The sequence below is a fragment of the Gymnodraco acuticeps genome, unplaced genomic scaffold (genome assembly GCF_902827175.1).
Source record: "Gymnodraco acuticeps unplaced genomic scaffold, fGymAcu1.1, whole genome shotgun sequence".
Classification (NCBI taxonomy): domain Eukaryota; kingdom Metazoa; phylum Chordata; class Actinopteri; order Perciformes; family Bathydraconidae; genus Gymnodraco; species Gymnodraco acuticeps.
The window spans coordinates 254,336-263,361 of NW_022991835.1; positions in this window are offsets into that span (position 1 = coordinate 254,336).

The following is a 9,026-nucleotide window of genomic DNA, read 5'->3' on the forward strand; positions in this document are numbered from 1 at the left end:
ACACTGCCTCCTGCTGATGGTTTATTACATCTCTGTTTACTGCTCTTTGGTATCTCTCTGAGGCTGGGGCCTAATTAAATAATTTAACTGAATTACCAAACATATGCCAGAACCTGTATAGAAATTACTCATGGTTAACTTGTTTTATGGTTGTGCGTTCATTTCTGCTTGGCTGGAGAGGAGTTCTCAGTTCATCCAGGATGATGAAGAGGAAGATGGCAACAAATACTGGAAGTCTGGGAAAATAAATGTTCTGCAAACCAGCAGCTTACCAGGATCTATGTTAATGCACATGTAGGTGAGTGTGTGTGAATGGTTTATTTTAATTTAGGAAATAGGAGAATTTCTCAGTTCATAAAGGAATAACGAATCCTTCAATTAAATAAAAACAGCACATTTGGACGGTGACAAATTAAGAGTGTCTTGAGCTGTGGTTACATTTAATTCAAATAAACTAGTAACTATTTTAAATGCTGTTTTTTTTGTTGCATCGTTTAATAACACATTAATTTATATATGTTAAAAAAAACACATTAATTTATATATGTTAAAAAAACACATTTTGGGGCCCCTCGTACTATTACATCAGTATGCAGATGGTAGTTCCCCAATAGCTAATTCTAGCAAAAATCATCTGTTCCCTTTTTGAATTAATTTGTATTCATGGTTCTGTGTATAAAAAACTACAAAAATAACGAGTAAAGAAAACAGAAAGGTAGGTATACCTACCTACATTTTTAAATGCATAATGTGTGTGTAGAAATAATTGCAAGCTGTGGATTTTTTTTCTTTCCAATCTCTTCTGTTTAACTCTGCTAAAGCTATCTTGGTTGGGGTTTAAAAAAAAAAAAAAAAATGCAAAACAATAAAGAACGCCTCATTGATTAGCTCCTAGCTTAGCCTCGAACACAACGAGGCTGCACGCTGCAGACAGAGGTTCTGTTTCTGCAGAGCATTCCTCCCTGACAGCAGACACAGATATCTGGCCGACATTAGTCTCATCATCCCGGGCTTAACCCTCCTGCTGGCCCGCTATCTGCTCCGTGTGTGGGTCAGTGTGTGTGCGTGTGTGTGTGTACTAACATCGGAGCTTACCAGTGTTTTCAGTTTGTGATCAGGCTCCTGGTCGGGCAGCCCAGGGGTCCTCCATCAGCTGGTAAGCCCTCCCACCCCGGGGTTTCTGTGGGGGGGGTGATCGATGATGGACACAGCAGCTTTGCCGTGTGTGTGTGTGTGTGTGTATGTATGTGTGTGTGTGTGTGTGTGTGTGTATGTATGTGTGTGTGTGTGTGTGTGTGTGTGTGTGTGTGTGTGTGTGTGTGTGTGTGCTATTACCAGGAGCAGAGGGGAGGCAGGTCTGATGGTGGAGGCTTATAGAAGAGAGGGTGGTGGGTGGTGGTTGTGTGTATATTTAAACAGCCTGGGTTTGATTGACAGGCCTGATAGTGAGGGGGGGCACGGTGAGGGATGTTTGGTAGTGGGGGGGCTGGCTGAGTGAGCAAGTGCTTGAGAAAAGAGAAGAGAAAAGGGGGTTTGTGTTGTTGAATGCAGGTTAGATTGTGTGTGTGTGAGCAGGGAAGGGGGACTGGAAACTCCTGTGTAGGGGGTATTTTGGGGGGAGCAGGGGTGCAGGAGGAAAGTGAGCTTTTAATTACCAGGGCAGAAGCAGATGTAGCAGAATGGTGCCCCCACCTCTATATATACACACACACACAGTTTCTTGGCAGCTGGAAGTCATCAGCCTTGGTGTATGTGTGTATGTGCGTGTGTGTATTTGTTAGGACAGGGGCCTTGAAGCACATTGTTTACATGTAAAGATGTTCAGCTTCTATCGGCACTTCTTACCTTGATGATTACCCCCCCCCCCCCTCTTATTACTAAATAGGTAACGTCATGCTGCCATATTTAACTAAATGAGTGCCTCATAATGTAAACCAAGGTCGATGTCTTAATTGACATTGCTGTAATTAATTTGGAATACAATTAATTACAAATACATATTTTCCAGGTTCAGGGATCACAGGATCAATAGAATAAATATATCTAATATTTATATATTATTTTACGAGTTATTAACAGTCTTCTGTACTATGTTGTGCTTATCAAGTTGTTTACATTTGCCTTAAATGTTATATTACTCAATTTTTGAGTATCTTATAACATCTAGCCACATGCATAGTTTTCAAAAATACAAATAGAATTAACACATGATCAGTGAAAATATTGCAGAATATTAAATGCATTAAATATACTGAAATATTCGTCACCAGTCTTATCTGACCGGAAAAAGTGTACAATTTGAAAATAGGATTTGCATTATATTTTTTTCACAGAGTGATAAATACCACTGAGGATTATTACAATACATTTGTGAAACAGCAACACAACGTAACTAAAGCATCATTTGAAAAAACTTCTTGATACAAAGACAGAAAGCTCTTGTTAGTTTTATCCAGAGTGTTTCTTTATTTTTGGTGTTTTGAAATACATTGTCAGATTTATTCCCCTCCCATTATTTTCCACCTGTATAAAATGTATCCGAACAAATGTGTGCACAGATGAAAACACGGTGCCGAGTATAAAATGACTTCTCATCATGAAAACGGTGCAAAACTTAAAAAAGAAACAATGTCCCTGCACATAAAAAAATAAATTAATACTTTGTGTGTCCAGTCACTGGTCCTAAAGATTCACACACAAGCTGAGGCTTCATTGGCTTTCCTTCACACCAGCGCGGCCAATCACAATCACTTATGTACACCAACGGCCAATGAGAAAGGTTTATGTACACTTAACGAGGTAAAAACTGTGATGACACATGTCCTCCTCCTACAAACAGCTATGTACAGCCAGACCCCCGCCCCAATCAGCCAACTATCAATAGCTTCTAGCTTTCAAACACAACACAGGTAGAAGTCATCAAACGGGTTTTACAGCAAGATGAGGGAAAGAAACAAAACAAAGAAACTTTACACAGTAGTATAAAAACGATGTTAGGTGGCAACACCAGCGGGGCTTTTTAAAATATATCTCCTTATGCCCTTTACACAAACCCCAAATAAATAAAAAGCACAATACAAAGTTGGCTTTGATATCAGAGAATGCAGCAGAATAATATTTCCTGGTTTTTATTAAACGCACGTCCACCCTGACGAGTCTTATTGTAATCTGTTGCCTTAGCAACGCAGCTTAATTACCAGTAGCATAAACTGGTGCAGGGGTGATGTGTTACTGAAGGCCGACCCGGAAGTTAGCATCGCAAATACTCCCCCGTCAAAAAGCCAATCGGATTTCTTCATTGGCTTTTGGATTATTGCAGAAAATAAGATCTGTGGAAAACACACATTTCAGATACGCTTTGTTCAGCAGGATATGATGATTTTTTTAAAGCGTAAATGAAAACACGAGAAGTAAAACGATAACGTAAGGCTATAAAGGAACTACAGCACACTTGTTAGCGACCGCGTTTTTTTAATTAACCAGTGATGTATCTGGTCCAACTTGTGTTAACCACAGATCTTATTTCAAGCTAACAACCAAAAACACATTCATAAAACAGTTGGCTTTAACAGGAGGGAGCTGGAAGTGGTAAAATGCTAACTCATTTCCGGGTTTTTAGGACTCATTCCTGCGCCACTCTATTGTGAAGAGTTGGGCCGAGTGACAGGGACTCGGGTAGAAGGGACATAAGTCCTCCACCTTTGGCCTCAGGCACTTTGGTGTGGCCCCCGACTGGCCTCACTGTGGGTGGTTTGCTTAGGTCCTGATAGCTGGTCCTGCTCGAGAGGTAAGGCTGACAACCAACTGCATCCTCTCTCTCTGTGTGAGTCTGTGTGGATTAACGCATCCCTCTGAACATTCAACGTGCTGCTTATTCCTTTTTTTTTCTTTTCACATTCCCTGAGTGAGCCCCCTGTATCTGGCCCAGAGAAGAGACAGTCAAAAGCAAGGCTTCTGCGGTGACTGTATGAGGCTTGGGTCACCGACATAAACGCATCTACACAAAGAGACAGTGAGAACATGTGGGATATCTCACTCAATAGTCCCCTCGGGATCGCTGCGAGACAGATGTCAAACACACATCTGCTACTGTAAAGTCCTGTAGTGGGGAATTCTTTTTTATATATATTTTATGTATTTCTGCTATATCTTTTTTATGTTTGTAGTTCTGTGTGTGCTAGCTTGTGTGCTGAGTTAGCAGAGGCCCTGAGAGAGTGAGACAGCAGAGTGGGATGTTAGTGTGGAGGATGGAGAAAAGAGACAAAACGAAGAGGAAATTAACGTGACACACACGAGAGAGACGTGAAGAGATTAGAGAATAAAACATTGAGATCAAACACCATGTGCTCATTACTGACACGAAGTTGCTACCAGTGATATCGAAACAAAATGACCTCAACAGTGACAAAAACCTGAAGCAGCACTAAAGCTAAAAAAAACTAAAAAAACTGGATGGACATAAATAGCACAATGAATCTGATTCCTGAAACAAACGACATAAACCTCGAGCTGCAGATGACCGCCGTCACTCGCCATAGTGTGTGCTAATAATCCAGCAGGAACACAGATTTCTCTGCTGCACTGAACCACAAAGTGGACCCACAGCCTCCCGAAGACTCTGCATATTTATTTTAAAAGAAAAAACAATAACCCAAAAACAAAGAGCATCTGCCGTCATGTCTTCTCCTGACCCGTCACGCCCAGCGCCTTCTCGCCGAGCCGCGGCTTCTGCGAGTCGCCGTGAGCGTGCTGCATCGCCAGGAAGGGGTTGGCGGTGATGGCGCTCTGGCTCTGGTTGTTGATGGGCAGCTGAGCGGAGGACATGGAGGGACATGGAGGGGATCTGGGCGGAGGAGGAGAGCGACTGAGCTGCTGGAGCTCCTGCTGCCTGCTGCATCAGCTGGTAGAGCAACACCTGCTGGCTGCTCCTGAGAGCGAGAGAGCGAGAGCGAAAGAGAGAGAGAGAGAGAGAGAGAGAGAACAATATTTGACTAATGTGCAGGTTGTAATACTCATTTTGCTTTGTCAATAACTGTATATCTACTGTATGGGTCATGTCAATAAAGCTTTTCAATTGAATTTAGAGAGGGAAAAGGAGGAATACAAAGCAAGGAAATAGAGGTTGACGGAGAAAAGTCAACATTTTAGATGAAAAAAGGAACAAGAGTTGGATAAATAAGAGTGGGGATTATAAGGGGTAAGAGGTGAAAGATAAGAAATCAATGAACAACAAAAAAAAGAATTGCATGCATATACGCATGTACCTATGAATAAAGTGTTTCCTCTACAAAATCAAGTTATTTATTAGAAGAACCAAGTTTTTCTCCAACAAAAGCTTTCCATCATCACATTAGCTGGTGTAGGCAATGGCAGTGAGAAGTTGCAAGCGTCTGTCTGTCTGTCTGTCTGTCCTGTGTGTGTGTGTGTGTCCATACCGCTGAAGGCTGTGCAGAGAGCAGCTGTTGGAGCTGATGGTGGCTGCAGGAGGAGTCGGTGCTGCTCCGACAGCAGGCCGAGCCGCGCAGCGCTGACCAGACAAAACACAACACACACCACTTTAATACACGGCTTCAAAACATTACAGGTTTACAAAGTGGACTGCAGTCAAACGCAACATGCAAAGAACACAAGTGTCCTCCAAACACATGAAATCGTCTTCCTTGAAACTTCTTCAAAAGCAAGAAAAATGGATTATCTATATACATTAACTTCACCCACTCACGCTAAACATCCAGCACTAAAATGATATCACAAAAAAAATCTAGTTTTGAATTTGGGGAGATAAGGGGAGCTACAGGTTGCTGTGATGCTGGACTGACTTCAGTCCTCACCTGTTCTTACTAGTTGCTGAGCTGCAAGAATCCAACACGCAAGCAGAAGGAAACAGAAAGGAAGAGGAGGAAATAAAGCTCACATTCAAACATCTTTAGAAACTCAGAGAAAGGGTTCGTGCATGATCCCTGACATAAGGAGTGATTGTGGAGCCTTTGATTTGTAGGATGTGAGAGAGTGACGTTAAAGGCATCTGGAGTGGTTGATCTAAAAAACCCTTCTGTATATAATATGCAGAAATTCCTAAATCTGCAGAATAATTGTTGCAAACTATTTAGATAATGGATTGATAGTTATAAGTATTTCTTCATGCAAAAATGTCAGACATTGCTGATGCCTCCCAACTATTCCTGCTCTTCTCTGTCATATTAAAGTTAACCACACACCAAGATATTTAAAGACTTTGAGAACTAGGATTGATATGTTTTACTATTTTATATACAAAACAAATTATCGATAAAAAAATAACTTCATTGGTATAGCCCCTCTTTACATAACTTCTGTCTTCTACATTCATGACATTACATTACATCACATTCACTCTGGTTAGACGCTTTTATCCAAAGCGACTTGCATACTCAATACTGTGGACGATCCCACAGGAGCACTTTGGGGTGAAGTGTCTCAGGGGACACAAACGACATACTGACTGCAGTGGGGTTTGAACCTGTGCTCCTCTGATCCCAACACCAAACGCACTAACCAACTGTGCACAGCCCCCACATCAACTTGATTATCTACTTATGTTTATAAGACGCAGATTTCTGTTAATTAAGGCACTCGTACCTGTTATGAACGGGCAACAATTCCTAAATCTCCACAATAATTGTTTGCGAGACTTTTTTGATAATAGATCATAAATTATTTGGTTTTTTCCATGCAAACATTTCAGACATTGCTGGATTTATCCCAACTATGGAGATTTCTTGCTGTTCTCTGTCATATTAAAGTTAAAATCTTAGACTAACACCCAAGAGATCTAAAGACTTTGAGAAACTAAGATAGATAGCATAACTTCTGTCTTCTACATTCAGTTTTCTTATCCACTAATGTTTTTTAAGATGCAGATTTCCGTTAAAAAAAGCACTCGTACCTGTTATGAGCGGGCATCGTAGCTGCTGTGGGGGTGTGGGGGGGCACGCTGGGTTCTGGATCACTCCGTTCAGACCCCCAACGATCCCCCCCATGCCCAGAGCGCTGCCTGCTCCCAGAGCTCCCATCAGCCCCGTCACCCGGCCGTTCAGCTGGGGGGGCTCTGGGACACGGAGGGGGGTGTGGAGAGAGACGAGGTGGAGCCGCTGCTGCTGTGGCCCCCGCAGGAAGCTCCGTCCTAAAAGAGGAGAGGAACACTTTATGAAAACTTTCTGTTGGGAAAATCCTGAATGTCCTCGTCCAATATCAGAGTCCACATGATAACAAAGGTATCCCAACTGTAGCTGTGAACATGACAGGATGTGTGATTACCTAGAAGAGCTTCAGGACTGTTTGAGGCAGATGATAGCTATGTGATTAACATGATGATTCAGCCTCTATGGAGATAGACATCAAGCATGCTCATTTCTGACGTGGAGCTAATCTGAAGTAAACATTGAAGACTGCTTTCTATTCCTCCATCTTGTGACTGTGTAACTCCCTCTCTTGGATATCAGCACTGTTCATGAACTAGCTGATGCTCTGTATGTGATGACTACTTGAGGATAATAAAGACTTTCTATTGGTGATTATCACAAAATAACTAACATCTGATGCTTGGTACCGCATTAATGACACGTTGCTGCTAGGGATGCATATCGTTGACTTTTTTACGATACTCAACCGATACCGTGATACTTTGAAAATGTATCATCCCACAATTACTCCCATGAAGCGCTTTACGATATAATTAACATGTCAAATGAATATTAAATTCAATTGTGGGACTTCTTGGCCCTTTTAGTTCTGAACAAACAATGAAAAATACATCAAAAATATGAAGAAAACCGATTATGGAATATCTTTTATAACACCCGCCATCAGGTGTGCCGCGTGAATAGCACATCTTGTCAATGCAAACAGACCGTTATAGTTAATGTTAAACCTGAGATTCGACTAGAGAACAAATACATAATAGAATAAAGGTCATGAGATCTCGGCATTGCACAAACAAACAAATCTCATCTTTAAAATCAACATTTACCTTCACTGGTGAGAGAAAACAAATCCCATCACAGTCCTTTTGTGGGACTTTTACCTTTCAAGTACAAACAATGAAAAATACATAAAATATGAAGAAAAACGATTATGCAATCTAATTTATAACACCCGCCATCACGGGCCACGGACTCACTTTTTAAATTAATTTTAAAGTATCGAAACCGGATCTGATTTCGGTACGGTATACCGTAGCCACCAGTAACCGGTATTTCGGTAATACCGGATACCGGTATGCATCCCTAGTTGCTGCTCTGTATGTCTGAGTTTGTGTTTGTACACAATTTAAACTGGTTTTTACCTGAGCTGACGCAGGAAATGACGAGTCGGTGCCTCCTAGATGGCCCCCTTTCAAATCTGCAACACACACCAATGCAGTTAATTATTTCATTCATTATTCTCTGTATTATGTTTTCAATCAATAATTTGGACACAACATAGTGAGAAATGTCCTTTCTAAGTGATGTAGGTCCAAGGCCATGATTTCATCTTGTTTTGTTTGATATTTCATAAAGAAATCATATCAAACACGGAAAATAATCTTTACAATTTGAGAAGCTGAGGCCAGAATATATTTGACTTACTGTTTTTGCTCGTGTGTGTGTGTGTGTATACGTGTGTGTGGTTGTGTGTGTGGGTGTATACGTGTGTGTGTGTGTGTATACGTGTGTGTGTGTGTATACGTGTGTGTATACATGTGTACGTGTGTGTGTGTATACGTGTGTGTGTGTGTATACGTGTGTGTGTATACGTGTGTGTGTGTGTGTATACGTGTGTGTGTATACGTGTGTATGTGTATGTGTGTATACGTGTGTGTGTGTGTGTGTGTGTGTGTGTGTACCAGAGGAGGGGGTGAAAGGCACTGATAGCTGAGCGCTGAGGAGCTGCAGTCTCTCCTTCTTCATGGTCAGATTTTTGATCTGTTCCTCCAGCCTCCGGTTCTCCTCCTGCAGCTGGTGGAGCGCCTTCAACATGCCCAGCACTGAGAGAGGGGAACATGAAGA